Consider the following 12,881-nt stretch of genomic DNA (forward strand, 5'->3'; position numbering starts at 1 on the left):
GATAGGCCTAGGAATTAACTGTGAGGAGAGAAGACCTGAGCTAACACGGACAGCCTAGAATAGGGGTAAAAAAACTAGAGCCTGCAAGCCAAGGGCGGGCTGCCACCTCTCTCTGTAGATAGAGTTTTCTCAGAACAGAGCCATGCTCCTGTGATTACATATTGTCTAGGACTTTTTTTGATATAAAAGCAGAATGAATAGTTGCCAGAGAGACTGCATAGTGTGTAAAGCCAAAAATCATTACTCTCTGGCCCTTCACAGAAAAAGCATGCCAATCCCTAGTCTAGAACAATACTGTCTAATGCAGTGGCCACCAGTTACATGACATAGAGCTAGTGCAAAATGAGATGTGCTGAAAGTATGAAGCACACACCAGATTTCAAAGGCTTAGTGTGAAAAAAGAGTAAGATCCCATCAATATTTTTTTTGTATTTTATAACAGTGAAAAAGGAATATTTTGGTACATTGTGCTAAATAGAACATGTTATTAAAATTAATTCAATCTGTTTCTTTTTACTCTTTTTAATGTGATCACTAGAAGATACAAAATGACAATGGGTTCACATTACTGTATATTTCTAGGGGATAGTCAGGGAAGGAAGGAAATTGTCCAGCATGAATATGAACTTAGAGACAAGCTGAGTGGTAAGACTGCTTTTACTCTACCTTCCACTTTGTCTTCATTTTCTACACTCCACCCCCATATCTTTCCTTGATAATTACCCCAAGTTCACAGACCTGAAATTCTTGTAGGTCACTACTGCTGAATTTCACAGAAGAAAATGTGCATACATCGGGAGTTCACACTAATAAAGGTCAGTGGATGGGCTGTGCAGCAGGCTGTTTGCTGCCTAACATCGTTCTTTCTACTAGAGCAGAGCTCTAAGAAAACTCCACAGGGAGACACTCTTTGAAGGCTCATCATCTACATTAAAAATTCATGCATATCAATAGTTTTCAACAGTAGTGTCAAGCCCATTTAATGGCAAGAAAATTGTCTCTTCAACAAATGGTGCTATGACAACTGGATAACTACAAGCAAAAGAAAAAGATTGAATTCCTACCTCCTACCACATATAAAATTAATATAAGAGCTAAAACCACAAAGCTATTAAAAGATAATGTAGGGGTAAATCATTATCCTTGTATTTGGCAATGGATTCTTATATATGACACCTAAAGCAAAAGTAACAAAAGAAAAAATATATAAATTAGACTTCTCAAAATTAAAAACTGTTTTATATCAAAGGCCATTGTCAAGAAAGTAAAAAGACAACCTATGGGATGGGAGAACATGTCTGATAAGGGTCTCGTATCTAGACTATATAGAGAACTCTTACAACTCAACAACGAAAAGACAGCAATAAAAAGCCACAATTAAAATGTGGTCAAAGGACACAAACAGCCATTTGTACAGAGAAAATATAGAAATGACCAATAAGCACATGGAAAGACGCTGGACATTATTAGTCATTAGGACAATGAGAATCAAAACCTCAGTGAGGTGGGTACTGCTTTGTACCAGTTAGAATTGCTATACTTTTTTAAAATGGAAAATAACAAATGTAGGTGAGGATGTGGAGACACTGGAACCCTCACATGTTGCTAGTGGAGAAACACAGTTTGGTGGTTTCTCAAAAAGTTAAACATAGAATTACCATATGACACAGGAATTCCACTCTTAGGTATATGCCCAAAAGAATTGAAAGCAGGGACTCAAACATATGCATGCATGTTCACAGCAGTGCTATCCACAGAGCCAAAGGTGGAAATGGCCTTAGTGTCCATCAGTGGATCAAAGAATGAATCAACAAATTGTGGTATATACATACACTAGAATATTACTCAGCCCTAAGAAGGAAAGAAGTACTAGTATATGCTACAACATGGATGAAACTTGAAAACATTATGCTAAGTGAAAGAAGCCAAGCAAAAGAGGTCACATATTATATGATTTCATTTGTACAAAGTATCTGGAATAGGTAAATCCACAGACACAGAATATAAATTAATGGCTAACAGGAACTAGAGGGAGCAAGGGGCATGGGGAGAACTTGCTTAATGGGCATAGGGTTTTACTTTGGAGTGATGGGAATGTTTTGGAACTAGATAGAAGTGGTGGATGCTTAACACTGCCCATGTACTAAATGCCTTTGAATTGTTCACTTTAAAACAGTTCATTTTATGTTGCATAAATTCACCTCAATACATTTTTTAAATAATGTATTTTTTGCATTCTATCCGTAACTGTATGATGCTTTAAATTTTTTTTAAGTGAAGTGCTTTTTTTTTAATGTATTCTATTGATTTTTTACAGAGAGGAAGGGAGAGGGATAGAGAGCCAGAAAACTCGATGAGAGAGAAACATCGATCAGCTGCCTCCCGCACACCCGCCACTGGGGATGTGCCCACAACCAAGGCACATGCCCCTGACTGGAATCGAACCCGAGTCCGCAGGCTGACACTCCATCCACTGAGCCAAACCGGCTAGGGCAATGCTTTAAATTTTTTAAAATATACTTTCATTATTTATCCATTTCTATTCTTCACCTCCCCACCAAAAAAATAAACTATAGTAAAATCAACATTACACTTGGTAAGCTACCCCAAATCCACCCTATTTAGACCACTCTTTCGCTAGTTAGCATCAGTTTCTGTTGCTTGCAGTCACACAACTTTAATTGATAAAGTACCTTAGTATGTCAGTAAGGAACCCTGAGCTTTAATTCTAGATCTGCAACTAGTCAGCTATTAATCCCATCATAAATTACTTAAACTAGCTGAACTCTTATGTGAAAATTGAAGGGATTAGACTAAAGTATTCCTAAGAGTTTAAAATTCCATGAATGACATAAAGTAACTATCATGCTTCAGTCTTCTTTCTCAATATTACCCAGAAAGAGGTCACTGGTAAAAATTAAATGGGCGAGACTGGTTCTGTTTGCTCCAGCTAATTTCTCCACCTCACTCCTTGGCTTCTCCATAATGTTTAACATGTACATTCCAATAGATAAAATCCCTCCAAGGTCTTCAGTGTGACCTTGAATCTCACTGCTATGGAACGCAAATCAAATCAAATGGCCAGAGACAATGCCCGGAAGTTCTGCAGGTTAGAAACTAAACATAGTTCAGATTATGGTATAAGGACTCCAAAGGCTCTTTAAAATTTCCTTTTGTGATTCAAGGGGTTGGACGGTAATTTGCCTGAAGAAAACTTACCTTTCTGCCTTGACTAGGTTAATTTGTGCAATAGCCTTTCCTTTCTAAAAGCAATAGTGGTTTCCATCTGTTGTCTTGGAGAGATACGTTTTAAATTATTAAGAATAACAAAGAAAAGACCAAAAGAATTCTTTTTAATTTATATTCTTCCAAAAGCTACAAAAGGATTATATTTGGGGAAGTTTGAGAAGTATATTAAGTCAATTTAGGCTCTAATATACTCACATTATTGATTTAAACCTATAAGCACATTAAATCACACTGGTCATAGAGGCGGCACCAGCAAAAAGTGAGAACACAGATCAATTATCTGAGTTCTGGGTATTTTCACTGACTTGCCATTATAAAATCATTTTCTTGGCTCTACCTCAGAAAGCAGCCTACCTTTTTTATATACAAAACTTTGGCCACCCAGAAAAGTGCTATGAGATTGGGGTGGTACCAGCTTGTCTGATGCCAGAGCACTTGGGTTCTAGTTCAAAATCCACCAGTATATGCTTTGGTTTTCTCATCTGTAAAGCAGGGGAAGTAACAATGCTTCCCCAAACCTGGCACATATACCACTGGGAGTATCACTGGGATTATATGTGAGTGCTTTTCTTTTTATTTTAACAATTATGTTTCATTCCAAGCACACTGAAATATATATAACTAGCATATCAAGCTAATTCTTATAGTCGTTCTTATATTTTGCTCCCTTGTCCCCCAGGTCTTTCTAAAATCTGTGAGAAATTTTAAACTGTGGGCTACTACAGCACTTAAAAGAGAATATTATTATCAAAAGGAAGATTCTTCTGAAAGCTAGGCTCTTCTTCAGAAGCCAAGCAGCGTCCCTTACGGTAGAGAGGAAGGAGTAGGAGAGTGAAATAAGCGGCTATGGGTTGGAGTCTTTGTGGATGACACTTCAGGGTGTTTTGGATGGGAAAAGCCATTTGCAAACTTCAAAGGGGTATGCTGGAACCTCTCTCTGCAGTTTAAATGTCCAAATTAAGCCCTCCCCCCCCCCCCCTCTTTTTTTTTTGATGGCAGTACTTCTTCTAGGTTTACATAAAGAATCAGTGGCAAGAAGATCTTCACAGTATGATGTCATAGGAAAGGTAGCTTCCTGCTTTGAATTAAAACCGTCTCAAAAGAAATAAAATGTAAAAGTTAATTACTGTGTATGACCTAAAACATTGGCCAAATCACAATAAAAACATTTATCACCTCATGAAACAGAGGCAGCATCTACGGTAACAAGTTTCAAAGTCCCAAAGAATTTCTTAGCCTTTTTTTTTTAATCTTTATAAGAGTTTATTTGAGCCAAACTGGTGACAAGCTAGGAAGCAAGATCTCAGAATCTTGATCTCAGATGCTTTCCGCCTTTTGGATTTTTTTAATGTTGGACTGCAAGTACTCTTGAGTACAGCCGGTTGGGAAAACCTTATTTTGCACAAAGGTCAACTGAGCAAAAATGTCTAAGTTTATAGACCACCGAGCCTTTTCTTCCCCTTCCACTGACTAGGTGCAGAGAATATCATGGCTTAAGAGAAGGCAAAAACACAAGATGGAGAAGCCTAGATTCCTGAATCATCCCAATAGGAAAACTCCCATCTTCTTTAAGCAACATTACAGTTTGAAGTTTATGTGCTAAGCAGCTGGTGTCACCCTAATTAATCAATGCAGTAAGTTAAGTAATTAAAAGCACATGTTCTACCTAGGACATCTTGTTGTGGCCTAAAGATGGAAGTTAAAGGCTAATGGGATTGAAACTTAAATATTTAAAATGAAGCCACAAGAAATATGGGAGGAGGAAGGAGAGTTGGAGTACTAAAAAAAAAACAAAAACAAAAACAAAAAACTGGACAAGAGCTGGTTATTTTTGAAGCAGGATATGGATACATGCAGATTAATTACACTATTCTGTCTAGTTTAGTATACAATTGCAGTTTTATACAACCAAAATTTAACAAAAATAGAACAATTTAAAGGACATTAGAAAACAACAGAAATCCAACTACAAAAGAGAATATTTAAACATCAAAAAAATTAGTGATTGAGATGAATTCAAACATATAAAATATATATTTTTTAAAGTTTGTAAAATACTATTAAAAATCCTCATTAGTTACTAATTGGAGGTTACTATGCATTTATTCATTAACCTGAAAATTGAAATATGGTAAAGAAACAAGCATTTTCCTGACTATATGAACTGTATTTCAGGACAGCCATATGGTTGATGAGGAAAAAAAAGTTCTTTACAGAAGCATTCACTAATAAGTACAGGAAGAATGACAGAATTAGAAAACTGTCATTTTGTAGCACTTAATGAGAAAAGAAAACCTCATATCCAGATACAAGCAACCATCATCAACAGACATAAAATCAGGGGGAAGCAAAACGAGGAACTTGGTAACAAAAGAACCAGGCTGACCCCACTGATTAATCTTGGCTTCACTAGCAGAAGGATGATCCATCATTATGCGCTTCGTGCTGTGATGCAGAAGGACATACTGGGCACTACCTCTGAAGCCCTGCTGCCTAAAAAAATCCACAAAACCTAATCAAGGCTCTAACTAAAGATCAAGCTATTGAAAGATAAGTTAAATGCTACCACAAGGACATGAACAGCCAAGTTCATAACACAGAGCAAATGACCCAGTTTCTCCCACATACCAGGGGCACTGAGGGGTGGGGAGAACTGTTTTGGGATAAAAGAGACTTAGTCAACACAACTCAATACAGTGTGTGGGCCCCATTTGAATTCTGACTTCAACAAAGGCAACTACAAAAGGACATATTAAGAAATTATTGTTAATTTCATTAAGTGTGATGATGGCATGGTATTTAAGTAAAGGGGGAAAATGTCCTTAGAGATACACACTGAAGAATTTTCAGATGAAATGACATGATATGCAAGATATGCTTTAAAATATTTAAAAAAAAAACAAAGAAAGAAAGAAAATGGGATAGATGAAATAAGATTGGCAAAATGTTGATACTCATTAAAGCTGGAAGATGGGTACATGGGTGTTCACTATCCTTAGATCTATTTCTGTGTACATATGAAAATTTTCCTAATAAATTTTTAGGGCACAAACTCTGAATCAGATGATGCTGGTTGACCAGTTCTTTGATTTTCAGCTGTAGGAATTAGGGAGATCCCTGCAGCCTGCACATTGCCAATCCTCTGTGTCATCAGTGGACAGATATTTCTTCTAAAAGTGCTCCAGCGTTGGCCAGTGTGGTTCAGTTGATTGGAGCATCATCCATCCGGTGCACCCAAAGGTCACCGGTTCGATTCTTAGTCAAGGCATGTGCCTGGATTGTGGGTTCAATTGAGGTCGGGCACGTGGAGCTTTCACTTGGGGGAAGGAGGGGCGATGGGCGCCACTAGGCTAACCTATGTGTGTCTCTCTCTCCCTTCTTCCCTCTGTAAAATCAAGTTTTCAAAAGTGCTCCATGCCCTAACCGGTTTGGCTCAGTGGATAGAGCGTCGGCCTGCAGACCGAAGGGTCCCAGGTTCGATTCCGGTCAAGGGCATGTACCTTGGTTGCGGGCACATCGCCAGTAGGGGGTGTGCAGGAGGCAGCTGATCGATGTTTCTCTCTCTTTGATGTTTCTAACTCTCTATCCCTCTCCCTTCCTCTCTGTAAAATAATCAATAAAATATATATATTTTTAAAAAGTGCTCCAATATTATTTCTGGTATTTTCCACTGCCTCTGACACCTGATCTGTGAGTTTTGATGCTGACTCTTTCAATGTTCACACATGTGTAGGCCAAAAAGAGTGTGTCCCAATTGCTACCTACCTAGAATGATTATGTGACTATCAATTTTGAGATATATCCCAATTTCAAATAACAAAAATATGAAAATATATACATTTAAATGTCTATTAAGAAAGAGACAGAGAGAGGTTATGATAATAAAAATGTTGAATACAATGAGATTATCTAAATACCTACAAGGTCTACCCTACTTGGCCTCCACAGGTATTGCTAGCTGCTGTAATTCCTGGGTCATATTTTAGCTTCCATGTCTTACTGGCTTAAATACCTCATTTCATATAAGCTACAGCAGCAGCCACTGGGCTGGCAAATGACAGGCCCTCAAAAGGTTTTTGATGGATGTTGGTTATATGAATAATAAATATGCAAATTTTAAGCCACAAAAGAAATATAACACGTACAAAAAGGTACGGGGGTAGGTGAGGAGTAAAGCTCTTCTGTGCAAAATTCTAGAACTAATTTGAGGAAATCTGTCAAGGATGTGCATGACCATTTTTTCCAAGTAGAGTCAAAATTCTTGAGGCAGAGTGAAAGTTACACTGCACGTAAGTTCTAGTAATTTCCAGAAACCAGCAGAAGACATAAGATTGAGAAAACCAGTATGGATATATAATCTCCGACAAAAGCCTTTTGTTGGAGCTTAAATATAAAGTCCATGTCCTGAGAGAACTTTACAAATGTAAGACCTAAATGAAGATATTATTGTATTTTGTTTTCTAATATTCTTCAGATCTGGATACAAGGCAAACACGGGTTTTACTTAATAACAAATCATGATAAACAACATTTATTGAGTTTTATTACATACCAAGCATCTCACTCAAGTTCTTTCCAGGGCTGCCTAATTGTGCTTTATTGTGCTCTATAGCTTTACCTATAACATCTAAATTAAGCCAACCACAATCCCGCAAGGTAAGTACAATAACCATCTCACCCACATTTTCAGGATAAAGAATGAGCTTTAGAGAGACTTGGTAACTGGTCAAGCCAAAGAGCCGGTAAATAATGTATCCAGGACTCATACCCAAGGGCTATGAAAGAGGAATGATGAGGCTGAGTATTTTTAACCAAAATACACCAATGTTTTGCAAAAGAACTGTGATGGAGGATTGGGGGGAGGGCAATCAAACACAGATAAATACTTTAGAAGATACAATAAAAATTAATTACTGGGCCTAGCTGGATAGCTCAGTTGGTTAGAGTGTCGTCCCTATATGCCAAGATTATGGGTTTCATCCCAGTCAGGGCACATATAAGAATCAAAAAATGAATGCATAAATAAGTGGAACAATAAAACAACAAATTGAGCTCTCTCTGGAGCTCTCCCCCTTACTCTCTAAAATCAATCAATAAGTTAAAAAAATTCCTAAATAAAATAAAAATAAGAGCAATCACATTAAAAGCCCCAAATTTGTTATTGTTAGATTCAACAAATTTGCTCTTGGTTGCACACAAATTTCTAAATCTTACTGTCCATTTCTGAGAACATTTTGTTGAACACTGGACCAGCACAAGGACCGCCCTGCAAGCAGTGCTGCGCCACACTTCATTGTCATAGCAGAACATGCTCAAACACTGTGTATAATAAGGTCCCAAAACTCCATCTACTGAGGCACATAATTCATTTAGATGCTATTTAATCTATTTGTTTTGAAATAGATTTTTTTAAAGACGATTGTTAGTTTTTTTCTATCCAAAAAATATTTGCCCAGATACCAGATATGGGTTACAAAGTAAACAAAAATAGAGAACTTTTTCAAATGTTGTGCTGCTTTATGATACAACTGCTAAGGTAACTTGATAAATGTTAAGGGGAAACTATGAAATGCATTTCTTTGCCAAGGGAACACTGAATAACAGTGAAGACAGAGCAAAGAGGGTCAGAAGTACCAGCTGCCTCCTGCCCACGCTCTACAGAGAAAGACTCTTTCAAATCCACCCTGAGAAGTGAGTGGCTATTGGGAAACTAAAAAACAAGTACTTAAGAGATCTCAAAGAAAAGGTGACACACTGGATTCTTCAACCTGCCATTCCTCTAGAGAAGTCCTCAGTTAAGGAACAAGATTGGCACCCACAGTACATTTACATACAAAAATGTGTTCTGGAGGGAAAGGGGGTGCGGGAAGAAGCCAAAGCTTCTTGGATTTTATTTTCATTTACTGTAAAGTTCCAAGGTAGTAATAACAACAACAACAACAATAATAATAATAATAATAATAAAGGTTACCATAGTTTTGGGGGGCCTGCTATGAGCTGATGGGTCAAACCCACGGCTTCTGAAACTACTCAAGAAATTAGTGCGGACCGGCACGGAAGGGCATACCATGGAGGACAGATGCGGAGCAAACCCAATCTGAAGGAAACAATTTGAAGCTGGCACAGGCCCCAAATCAATAAGTGGAGGTGGCTGTGGGCAGTGAGCATAATGGCTGGGTAATGAAAACTCACAGGCAGGTAGCTCAGCGCTGGGGGGACACTCTTCAATCACAGCACTGGGGGGACAGCCTCTGGCAGAAGGGAGGGCCATCTATCAGGAGGCTAGAAAGCACATCCAACAGGCTCTCACAGTCCAGCTAGTCCCTGATGTCACAGCCCACGTAAACAAACAGCACGAGGCTTCCCCAGATCCTGTGAGAAATAAAATCCTCGCAGCTCGATTGTCAGGCCCAGAATGCAGTCCCAACAGGAAAAACACTTCTTACAGAAGATGCAGTGGATTCAAAGAGCTTTAGGAGTGTATTTTCTATTAGCTGTAATGAAGGCTGTGCTAGCAAATTCCCCAACTCTGGGCTGAACAGGAGTAATTCAGTAATGTAGCTATAATTGGGTGATGTCAACTCAACATAATTTGTAATGTTTTGCTAACAAATTACCTCATTTTTTTCTGAAAAAAAGGTATCTGTGATTCCATGTGATAAGTTTCTTTAAAGAACTGAAATACAGCGCTAATGATAAAGATCTTTAATTGACAGAAATGTTAATAGAATCATCTGCTAAGAATGATCTTAGCTGATTTTTATATACAATTAACCTTTTAAACATAAGAAGCTTGAATTTTTAACCAGCAAATGTTTAGAATTGGTGATGCATGATCCACATATACTTCTGTATTTCGTCACTATGGATATTCTACTGGAGAGGTTCCTCATAAACTGTAACTTAGTTCTCTGCACAGTTCTCCATGCCCATAGACTGGTCTCCTTGTCTGGACTATCTTCTCCTCCCTTCCATTTACTTGTCAATGACCTTTGTCACATAGGTCCCAATCAAAACCCTCCTTCTCCATAAAGCTTTCCAGACCTATGGGCAGAATTACTTTCTCTCTCTAGCCCTTACTCCTGTCACCATATTACAGTGCAGATGCCCTTGCACATGCTATTCCCCTGCGACTGCCCCTGGTTAAGGCCCATTCGTCCTGGGGTTTCAGTTCAATGCCTTGCTTCATGGAGGACCATCCCTGCCTCAGATTAGGGCACATCGCACACGCATTTCCATTCCACGGCATTCATTTCCTTTGTTTCACTAACCCTAGTTGTCATTGGTATCACCCTGTCTCTCTCTTCCCCTGGGATAAATAAGGTTATAGCCACAGTCTATGTTGGGTTTTTCTTAAACCTAGTAGTAGGCACATAACACACCATGTTCAAAGAAAGAATAAATAAGTGAAGGGATGAATGAACAAAGAAACACTATCTCTGTTTCTATCTCTCTCCATCAGTCTTCTCCACCAGATTGCAAACTCAAAGGAAACACATTACTCATTGTAGTGATCACAATGTCTAACTAGGGTCTGGCACATAATGGAAGTGAACAGTTAATTAAATTGAATTTCTTCTATTGTAGTATTAGAATCAGGTTGGCCTTAGAGAATGTAGTCTCAAGAGCTTATCCTGTTTTATACTGCCTGCTATCCATTGACCCTCATCAAGAACCCACCATGGGCCAATCACTCTGCAGGATATAGTGAAACAGAGAGGATGATATTTAGAACCAAGTACTCTACAGTTTCGATTCCCTTTTATGACTACATTTTTGCATTTATGCCAGATACTGGGGGAATTATAGAGGTCAATCAAACAAACACTGTCCTTGAGAAGCTCAGAATCTAGTAGAGGAGATAAAAACAAAGAAAAATATCAGGAGATAAAGCCCATGAGTAACATAAGAGGTGTCTCAATACTCTTAGTGTTCCAATGAAGGACAGAGAGGATGTAGGCTCAAGTGGAGGTGGTTTACAAAATAGTCTTACACAGATAAAGACAGGAATTGGGGATGTTCCAAAAAGAAATGGAGGTGGAAAGCAACATACACTTCTTGATTCAACAGATCCAGATGCAGCCAGGATTTGAGCCCAAGTCTAGGCCAGAATCTACCTTCTGAATCACCACATGGCACTGTCCCTGTAGGTATATGTCCTTCCTCTGGGTCCAGTAAAGAGAAACACTGGGAACTGCTGGTCACACACACACATGCTTTGTTTATTCCTCTAGATTCTCCAACTTCTAGGCATAGAAATGTAGGGTGCTTCATTCCCCAACTAAGCATTTCCCTAAATCACAATTTAGTATTAGTCTGTGAGCTAATACAGGGTCAATCCTATCTAATAAAAGACAAAAAGGGTAATTGACCATACCTTTGCTACACTTCCCATTGGCTAATCAGGGTGATATGCAAATTAACCACCCAGCGGTGGAGCGAAGCCAAACGTACCCGAAGCCTGCCGAGCAGCGAGGCCTCACGGCCCCGGGATGGGCGGAGCCGCAAGGCCTCAGGGCCCCGGGATCAGCAGAGCAGCGAAGCCCTACGGCTGGGGGCGGTGGGGAGGTCTGGCCGGAGCCCAGCCAGAAGCGAAGGCCTTGGTCCCGGGTGCCAGAGGAAAACTGGTGCCAGCAGCCAAGGGAAGGGAAGACCTATTGCACGAATCTCTTCATGCAACAGGCCTCTAGTAAAAAATAATCCATATTAACAGTGTTACAGTAATTTTTGTTAATAAAACTTAATTTGAAAATACTGTCCAACATTTAACTCAATTAATTAACTCAATTTAATTTAGTTTTTAAAAAAAAAGGATGCTTTGGTTTTGTCAGATAATGAAAGCCACTTACTTCAATGTGGCCCCCTTTTGTTTTTCCCCCAGAAAGCACTGTGAAAAACTGAATACGCACAAACTAAAGAAAATCAGTTAATTTGGAAACCCTTGCTCCACTACTCCTGTGCCTTTTTTAAAAATATATTTTTATTGATTTCAGAGAGGAAAGGGGACAGAGAGAGAGAGAGATAGAAACATCAGTGATGAGAGAAAATCATTGACCTGCTGCCTCCTGCACACTCCACCCTGGGGATCGAGCCCACAACCCAAGCATGTGCCCTGACCAGGAATCGAACCGTGACCTCCTGGCTCACAGGTCAATGCTCAACCACTGAACCACACCAGCCAGGCTATTCCTGTGCTTTTTAAAAGAGAGTCTCTGTCATAGTGTATCCTTTTCTCAAATTACCCTATCCACATAATGTTTTCATTTGTAAACACATTCTCTTTAAAGTAGGAGGAAACAGATTTATGTTCCTTAAATGTTAAAGGAATATTTGGGTTCCCCAAACCTGTCTCAAAGGAAACAACTGAAAACTGTCCCTATGAAGCATCAAGACACTGGCCATCAGGACATTGAGGGCAGGGAGCAACCGTGTGGCTCAGCACTTTACCGTAACTAGACAGGCTGCTGCGCAATCACATAATGAGCTCCGGCAGAGATGGTCACCCAGGAGCCAAACCCATGGCTCTAGAACAGGGGTGGGAAAACTTTTTGACTCGAGGGCCACAATGAGTTCTTAAACTGGACCGGAGGGCCGGAACAAAACCATGGATGGAGTGTTTGTGGGAACTAATA

At 39.2% G+C, this 12,881-nt stretch overlaps 1 protein-coding gene across 5 annotated transcripts in view; it reads right to left on the minus strand.

The window, feature by feature from the left end:
• Nucleotides 1-12,881, minus strand: part of FHIT (fragile histidine triad diadenosine triphosphatase) — a 1,340,207-nt gene that overhangs the window by 1,143,711 nt on the left and 183,615 nt on the right. Inside the window, exon 1 of one of the 5 annotated variants that reach the window (XM_070391630.1) lies at nucleotides 9,442-9,496. The exons of the other annotated variants lie outside the window; for them this stretch is intronic. The gene's annotated coding sequence lies outside the window, so the exon portion shown is untranslated. Of the gene's footprint in view, nucleotides 1-9,441; nucleotides 9,497-12,881 lie in introns of those variants that run through there. 5 annotated transcript variants of the gene reach the window in all.

The sequence above is a fragment of the Myotis yumanensis genome, unplaced genomic scaffold (assembly GCF_028538775.1).
Source record: "Myotis yumanensis isolate MYYU_CA2020_CCGP unplaced genomic scaffold, mMyoYum1.0.hap1 SCAF_14, whole genome shotgun sequence".
Lineage (NCBI taxonomy): Eukaryota > Metazoa > Chordata > Mammalia > Chiroptera > Vespertilionidae > Myotis > Myotis yumanensis.